Source organism: Lathyrus oleraceus, chromosome 4, assembly GCF_024323335.1.
Source record: "Lathyrus oleraceus cultivar Zhongwan6 chromosome 4, CAAS_Psat_ZW6_1.0, whole genome shotgun sequence".
NCBI classification, from domain to species: Eukaryota; Viridiplantae; Streptophyta; class Magnoliopsida; order Fabales; family Fabaceae; genus Lathyrus; species Lathyrus oleraceus.
The window spans coordinates 140,808,809-140,818,576 of NC_066582.1; the positions used below are offsets into that span (position 1 = coordinate 140,808,809).

Genomic DNA, 9,768 nt, shown 5'->3' on the forward strand with positions numbered 1-9,768 from the left:
TATCAAAATTCAAAGGAATTTCTTATGGGGGGATGGTGGTGGAAGTAGAAAAATGTGTTGGGTTAGTTGGGATAAAATTTGTCTGAAAACGGAGGAAGGAGGTTTAGGTGTTAAGCATGTGGAGTGGTTTAATTTGTCGTTGATGAGTAAATGGGGTTGGCGTTTTCTTAACGATAAGCATGCAATTTGGTTTAATTTACTTCATTTTAGATATGGTAGTGGATTGCAATCTCTTTGTGATGTGGTGTCAAAGCCGGTTTTGTCTACTTACTCTTTATGGTGGAGAGATGTTCGGTCGGTTTGTGGTACTCCTTTTGGCGGTCAAGATTGGTTTTGTGACTCAATTTCTTGTAAATTGGGAAGAGGCAATTCTTTTTTTGCTTGGAAGCATTGTTGGTTGAGAAATATTTCTCTTAAACTTCTTTTTCCTCGGTTATTTGAGGTTTGTTCTTTTCCTAATGCTCTTGTGTGTAATTGTGGTTTATGGGAGAATGAGGGTTGGCGTTGGAACGTGGGTGTTGATTCTAACTTATTAGTAGGTGAATTATTGGAGGATTGGAAGGAGTTAACAGAGATCTTAAAGGATGTAAAACCGTGTTTGAAGGAGGATGATAAATTAATTTGGTGGAGAGATGTGGAGGGTTTTACGGTTAGGAATGCTTTTAAACGTTTGTACTCATTGAATGCGGTTAATCATATTGGTAGTGAGTTTAGACGTTGTGAATTGCAAAGATTATGGAAAGCTATTATTCCGTGTAAAGTCAAGTTGTTTGGGTGGAGATGGATCTTGGGAGCCTTACCGACGAGAAAAGAACTTTCGCATAGAGGTGTGATTTCAGGTGTGGAGGGTTCTTTTTGTCCCTTATGTGAGTTAGAAGAGGAATCTGTTGGTCACCTTTTTCTTAAGTGTTGCAAAGTTAAAACCATTTGGAAGGATGTGTTCTCATGGTTTGGAGTGGTTTTTGATGATATATTGGAATTATCGGATGTGGGTACTATTGTCACCGGAGAAGATGTGCTGCTTTTTTTGTCTAATTCGTTGGATGGAAAAGTGAAGTCGTCTTTTTTCGCGTTTTTTTGGCCTTTGGTTTGTTGGAGCATTTGGAATGCGAGAAATAATTTGGTTTTTAAACATTCCATTTGGAATGGGGTAGAGATTTTATTGATTATTAAATCTGTAGGGTGGGATTGGATTTCTATTTTATCTAAAGGGAGTAAAGATATTAATAGAGAATTATGATTTGATAATCCTGCAAGTTTCATTAGATTGTAACTTTTCCCTTTGTATTGGGTTGCACCCCTTGTGCGTTTAATACAAGTGTTTATAAAAAAAAATTGATTGCATACATACAAACATGAGTATTAAAAATTAAGACGTTTATTGATACCATCACATGGTAATTAATCGGCACTTTCATAGATATTATATATTTCAAAAAGCAGCGAAGCACTTAAACAAAACCAAAATTGATCAAAAAGTAAGAAAATAAAAACTTACGTCGCCTGAGAGATTCGAACTCTCGCGGGGAAACCCCATGTACTTAGCAGGCACACGCCTTAACCACTCGGCCAAAGCGACGTTGTTGATTGTAGATCCAAACTAACATAATGTATATATAAGTATACTAACATTACATGCGTATGCATTAATTATGATTTTTTCATAATGTTGCATTCAGCCATTAGTAGGGGACAAACTTTGTTGCTTTAACTTGAACTAGTTGTAGGATTTTGGAACTTTCATGTGTTTATGGTGGTCATGTACAACTGGTCTTTATAATTGGTTGGACCGAAATCTTTCTTCAAATTTATTAGAAATATTTAACATGATAAACTGACACCTTCTTTGGGTTGCAATAAATGCATTATGGAAAGATGATTTTCTCCAGCAAGACTACCATTAGCAGCTAACTCTTCTCTAAAATATCTACCAAAGTTCTCTAGTATTCATCTTAGTAGATTGATTAGCCATAGTAATTTTACAAAGCAGGATCTTGGATTCCACTGTCTCTGATAGTTGGTGAATGTAGAGGGCCTTTTTTTATCTAGTAGTACCATTCATTGAGGATTAGGTGAGAGATATTTACTTGACACCCCATACATCAATATTCTCATCTCTATAATTCTTCAGTTACTCAACTTTATCTCTTTAATGATTTATTTTTCAAAAAATTTACAACTTTTTATAAAAAAATCACTCTCAAAATCTAAAACTTTTACAAAATCATTTTCATTAAAGATGAACTGCCTATTTGTTTCAACTTATATATATATATATATATATATATATATATTATATATATATATATATATATATATATATTATATATATATATATATATATATATATATATATATATATATATATATATATATATATATATATATATATATATATATATATATATATATATATATATATATATATATATATATATATATATATATATATATATATATATATATATATATATATATATATATATATATATATATATATATATATATATATATATATATATATATATATTTTATTTTATTTTAAAAATGGATTTTATAAAATTGTTTTTTATAATACTACAAGTTTTTTTTATATTTGATTTTTTTAAATTAAAAAATTAATTCTGACATCTTATAACATAAATACATATTATTGAAAAATAAAATATAACAGAAATCGTAATTTTTAAAAAAAATTATATTTCAAAAATAATTTTTATAAAAAATTATTTGAAATAACTTCAAAATTAAATGATTTTTAAAATTTTAATATCCAAATATTTTTTCAATAAAATGATAAAATATCTAAAATAAAATTTTAAAAATGATTATTCAAACTAAATTTTCGTTTAAAATTTTTATGAAAAATTCTTTAAAAATTTTATTTATACAAAATTATATTACATTATAAAAATAATTTTGAAAATAGACAAAACAAATGGGTCAAAGAAACACCTAATTTCCAGGTATGTTGCATTGTATTTTGTCAAATTTATTGTAAATTGTAGAGTGTCTCACATTTATACTGTCATATTCCTCCATAAATATGATAGTATTATTTTTTTAGTTGAAAATAAATAAATGAAGATGGGATGTGGGAACTTCTCACTAAAGAGATATGTATAATTAAGATTGGTGTAAACATTTTTTATTCAAAAAAGGATTATCACGAATAGAGAGTATTGGATGATGACATGGTATTAGCATAGTTACTATATGTTCTCATATAATTATTGAAAGAAGAGTATTGGATGATGACATGAAAATATAAAAAAATCTAAGAAGGTTTTGGTGTTGAGAGCAAAAATATAATCAAATGCAAAGATCAATATGAAAAGGAATTGAAATCATGAAAGTTTTTTTAATCATGTGTTTGATTATAACTCATCTATTTAAGACCAATAATGTGTAATTAACATGTGTAACTCTCAAAGTAATAACACACACGCGCACACACATATAAACACACATACACACACAATGATTTTACCAATTTAATCTATTTCAAAACCTTTTTTAAAATAAATTTTGGCTACTAACTAATCGATTATGAAACAGTCTGACAATTAGGAAAGTGAAAACTCGTTCTCTAGTCGATTAAAACATGTATCTAATTGATTAAGGAGCAAACTCACTCCTTAATCAATTAGGAACCTGTTAATCAATTAGGCTATGAATATGGGTAAAATGTTTCCTAATTTGCTAGGTCTAATTGATTAGTGTTGCATGTTAATTGATTAGAGAGCGGCTTCATCCCATGGATATTTCCTTTTTTTCCAAACAAAAATATCATATATGAAAGACTCCTTGTGCACTATTCTAAAGCACTAAAATATGATTTATTTTCCTTTCATACACACCATTTTCTTAGAAATTGTTTTTATATACTTTTTATTATTTTAGTATGTAGCGAGCAAAAGACTTAAAGTTAGAGTTGTGTAGTTCTATTGTTTAAATCAAATTGTGTTGTTATTGTAATTCGAGAGTTTAGTTCTCTTGTAACATCATAAGTGACAAAGGTTGTAAGATGGACTTGATTAAAATATTGGTGTAAGAAGGTTATGGATTGATATTGGTGTAAAAGGTCAAGCTATTAGTGGAGAGCTCATGGGTAAACTCGTGGTAATTGGATTAGGCCGCATGGTTTAGGGATGAACTAGGATAAATCACGTGAGGTCTTTCTAACTTTATTATTTTATTTTTTTAGTATTTTATCTGCCTCTCTAATTTCTTTATTACATTTTATTTCTTAAAATTGGCCTACCTTAAAATCTATCTTTTTGTAAAAGTTCTTCAAAAACCATATAACACAATTGACTTCCCTTATTGTGTTTGAAGTTATTTGACCAATAAGTGGCATCAGATTTTCGATCCTATTATAAGACTAATCATCTTAGGAGGAATATGATGAATTCAATCACTTCTTATAATACAAGTATTCTTATGAACACACATCCACCACTTCATGGTGAAAGGTATTTCATATGGATAACAATAATCATTTCTTTTGTAAAAACTTTTAAATTTTATGTTTTGGATTCTATCAAATATGGTCCTTTTATTTCCACTAATTTCATAATTAATAAAGAATGCGATTTTGATACTGCTTGAAGCACACTCTATGACTTGTTGTGCATCTGATACAAACTTAACGCATTTCTACAATTTTGATATGGCTTAAAGCACACTTTTATGCTCGGTTGTGTATCTGATACGAACTTAGTGCATTTCTATTAGTTTGATATAACTTAAACACATCTCGTACCCTATTGCATATTTGATACAGACTTAACGCACTTCTACAATTCTAATAAAGCTAAAATGAACACTTGACTTCCAAGGATTATTAAATCCACTTCTATGTAGCTGGTACACCCCCTCTGATCTAGCCAGTCCAAGGGCTTTGATGGTAGAGCCTGTAGACGTCCACCTTAATCCGACCTAAGCCTCGGGGGCAGGGACGGGGATCCTACCCTTGGCCAGGGAATTCAAAGTATACATGACCTCAACTTTACCGATATTGGGCCTCGTCCCAGAGAATGCAAGTAATTCTCCAAACACAACATATAAATTAATATGCTAATACATCAAACACTTAATACAACAGACAAGTACAATAACAAAAAATGGTAACTTACATTATTCAACGCACTAAGTTCGGAATAACAAGAAAATTCCAAAGGCATATTTATCGTCTCATTACTATAAAATATGTTGTTTCTTTCGTAAAGCAAAACAATAAAGGCTCTCACACCCACAACAAATATTCCACCATCGCCGATGAACACCAGTGGTCTAGCCTAAACTCTAAAGTGAATAAAGACTTCATAAATTAAAGGATCAAGCGTTAAAAATACAATATTTTGTATGTGATTATAACATTAAAGCAAAGATAGACACAAAGCTCTAAAGATAATAATACTTGAAGCATCAAAGTAAAATATTTCATCGAATATAAAAATCACTACACCCGAGGTACAAAATATAGGAAACCATGTAGGAAATAAGGAATACAAGCAAAAATAAATCAAGCAGGAACATTTGAATATGAGGCACCAAAATCATCTCCCTGATTCACCCTAGAAGCAGACTTCAACGGGTCTAGCGCCTTAGCAAAAATTAGTGCACCTGGGCAAAACCTTCTCACCTGTTCCACAACCCGCTCGTGGACTCTAAACACATCCCGTATTGTCTGGTGAAGAGAGTCATGGAGCGCCTGCCTCATATCAACCACCTTATCCTATAGAGCTTTCAAGGCCTTGGTCGCCTGAACATAAGTTTCCGGGTGCTCGTCCACTTGATGGGCCTTATCCTCAACGGGGTCAGAAACAACCTTATACCGCTCATCTGCATCTTTGAGGGTATATTTTAGCTCGATCATGCAAGCTTCTAAGGAAGAAGAAGAGCTACGTATTTTCATTTCCTCTTGCAAAGAGTTGGCAACTTTAACTTCCTCTTACAACGTAAGAAGCTCCTTCAAAATATTGGTGCACTTTAGCTCCATAACTTTGGCTTTCCCCTTCCATGTATCCCTTTCCTTGAAGGGACTACATAGGGCCAAAACATCATCCCATCCAAAGGAGACAAGAGAACATAGAAGAAGCTTTGAACATGTTGTGAGCAAGATCAAAATCCATTTCCATTTTATCCCCCCTCGGGAAGATTTTGGACGAAGGATAAATCTGACACCGAGATAATAACAACAACCTCCTCATACGTGTATCAAATTCGAGAGGGGGAATATATGTCATATTTATGAAAGTAGTTTCCCCCATAAGCATCATCCTTTACTACACGAGTTTGTTTCAGAGAAGATTGTCTCCAGGGAGATTGTTATCCTTCATCTTAATCCCTCTTGGTTGAAGCCAGAGGTGACTTTGGTTCATCCACTGTCAACATGGCCATAAAACCCATGAGATCCACCTCGCATATAGAAGTAGAAGCTTCTACAACAGGGGTATGAGAAAAATCAAGGGTCGCTTGATAAGTGAGGGAAGGTATAGAGGTACCAAAATTGATTGCAACCCATATGCCTTGGGTATCATCTAGGCTATATAACATCTTTAACTTGTTTATTTTACCCATGCTATATGTAAAACACAATCACACATGTAAAAAGAGACTTCTTTATCACAAAAGATCTTATTCCTCTCCTTAAAATCAACGACACTCAAGATAGAGCAAGTATGAATTCGCCTTTTCCTTACTTAAATAGAAGGGACCCCACCGTGACCGAACTTGTCCTCATAGCCAAGTCCCTAAAACCAATACTTCATTTCCTCCTTCACCGTTACCTCAGACGAAGAAGTATAACTCAATTGGATACATAAGGGGTTAACACCCTGGTTAAAGTGGAATTTTGACTAGTACTTCAGATACAAAACCCAACAGCAATAGGGATATAGTAGAAAACAGAATAAGCTGTGGGGGTCAGGGGCTTCACTAACAAAAAATATCTCAAAAAATCATCCCCGTCCAGAGTATAGGAGCCAAACCAATGGATGATCGACTAAAGCTGAAGAAGTTCTTAGTTATGAAAGTTTTTCGGAGACGTGCGCCTCTGACGAAAAAGATCTACATGAGATAGGGCTTTCGAGATTTGTACTCGACACACAATTGAAAGACCATAATATACGCCTAAGAGCCCTGATAAATCTATGAAGGGGTAACTTTTAATGGTGTAGGACGACTACCTCAAATTCAGAAAAAGGCAGACAAAGTCTTATTTTTGTTAACAAACACTCGTAGAATGAGAGCATGAAATAATCAAAAGAGTTGTATACCCTATTATCCTTTGGCACCAGAAGGACCAATCACTTCGAAGGATCTCCGACCATAATGTCAGCATACTAAGGGCGACCTCAGTGCTCAAAGTTGAAGAAGTACCCACTACTTTTGCATCTACCCAATCATACATAGACACATCCAGCGTGTTACAAAGATTTAAGTGCTTTAGCACCTCAACATCGCTAGACTCATAACCTTCATCCCATAGACGGAGTTGAATGAAATCTCTAACACGTTCCCTCCTTTGCAAATTGGCATGTACCTATTCTTCCGGCAAGATGGGAGGGGCCTATGGACCTCGACGTGAGTTATTCTTCCATTAACATTTGATATAAGGGCATCTGAAGACCCAAAAAATAGCTTTCTTCTTCCAAGGAAGTCTTAGACATCTATTCTTACCCAGAATCGTCAGATATGGATATAATTTTTGGTCTGACATGATCATTATTATGGGAAAGATGATGAGAATTATGGGATGACCCAGATGAAGTTTCCACCTTAGGACCACTCATTAAATCAATAATATTGTCGCTTATCCTGACTATAAAATAGGGAAAGCTGAATGTAAAACTTGAGTTAGAAGGGTATCTAGTTATGGGAAATTGATGAAGCATGAGGAATGAAAAAGGCGAAAGATTTAAGAAAAACTTTGAATCACTTCTAGTGATATTATCAAGAAAAAGGAACATAGACATTTCTCTAGAAAAGTATCTGAAAGCTAAAAGGCTGCAAAAACTTCCAAATATTCAACTAACTATATTTATAAGCAAGATCAAGGCTAACTATGAACAGAGACCAGAATATCAAAGATTAGATTTCCACTCATGGATACATGCCAACTCGAGTACACTCAAATACTATGTAAGTTGCACCACACCCTAGTTGATCACGTCATCGCACATGTAAGGAATGCGTGGCAAAATGTTTCATCGATGAAACAATATTAAACGCGCTTGTTCCATATTAGTTTTTCAAAAAACTAATCATAAGCAATTCAACTCTATTTTTCCTCATACTACAACATGGAGGTTGATCAATAATACTTAAGGCTTCCCCCAACTCCTTCAGTGCTCGGCAAAGCTTTGGGGGCAACTGTTCTGGACCGACCAAGATGCCCAATTGACCAAGGCCTAATCCATCCCAATCCTACTCCACTCTACCCAATATATAAAAACAATTCAATTGTTATGAGAATATGCATAATCTCAGATCTCATATTTCAATATACTCATACCAAATCTTGAGCTGACTTAGGCGTTGAGTGTTAACCATACAAATCCACCCCGCACCACCGTTCAAGATCACTTATTATTCAACTCTCTTCATTTCTGATTCCTTTGTGAATCTAGAACATCCATTTATGGTTCCCGGATAAAATAATACCCATACCAAGATCATGGGAATCTCGGTTGGCAATGGAGATCCTCATTGCCATCAATATTTTAAGGCTTAGGACATACACATAATGTATTGTGAGAGACAACATAATTGCATACCGGTACTTAAAATTAGCATCCACAATGAGTAAAGGTGCAAAATAAACTCAAAGTTTGGTCAACTAGAACCCAGTGTCGATGTTGCCCAACAAATTACAAATAAGGGTGGAAGATAGTGAAGAAAATTTAAAACATACTAGTATGTTGAGGTATATTCACAAATACTGGAAATCCTGAAGATAATTCCAACATGTCAAGTATAATTGAGAAGGGGGCAATGAGAGAAATGTAAATATCCCTCACTCAAATCCTAAAGGGGAAGTCAAAGTCCCATATATCATAATATGGCATCGTACATTGAGATGTCACAATTGGAGTAAAGACCGTATATACAACCATTAGTTGTATGAACATCCATAACTCGTTCTAAGGGATTCCCCTTTTCCAAGAAGGGACTAAATGGATATTGCTCCACAAGTTCAGAATAAATGGATAAAGTTGCAAGGTAGTCAAGGTGTACATATAACCTTAGAGATCCCATCACACAACCTACTATTGGTCCACCAAGAGGATAACAAACTACCTCATGAATACCTAACATATCCACACAAGGAGAAAACGTGTGCCTAAGAAAATGACAAGGATATATAACTTCCCTTTCACTTCACATGCCACGAGTAGGGAACAAAATATTCCCCTTATATTTTTAAACACATGATCACTCAAAGGGATATTAGTTTCAGAGTACTTCATTGCAAAAATACTTCAAAATGAACAAGATGAAGTAAGCGGAGACAATACCTAGGGTATTATAAGACCCTAATTTTGACCCTAAGATCCCTCATGGCATCATATCATTGCTCATTGCATTGCCTCAAGGATCATAACATGTGTGGCTCCTTAACCCTAGGTTAGGACTTGTGTGAGTTGGTTTGAGACCACCAAGCATGCTTGAATTGTATATTATTGCTTTTATTATTTTTTTTACTAACCAAAAGCACAAAAATATGTCACTAACTCTTTTTGTTTTGAAGCTCAAGTAATC

At 33.7% G+C, this 9,768-nt stretch overlaps 1 non-coding gene across 1 annotated transcript; it reads right to left on the bottom strand.

The window, feature by feature from the left end:
* Positions 1–1,497: 1,497 nt before the first annotated feature.
* TRNAS-GCU (transfer RNA serine (anticodon GCU)) lies at positions 1,498–1,579 on the bottom strand. Its single transcript has one exon. It is a non-coding gene; the product is annotated as a tRNA-Ser (tRNA).
* Between the last annotated feature and the right edge of the window lie 8,189 nt (positions 1,580–9,768).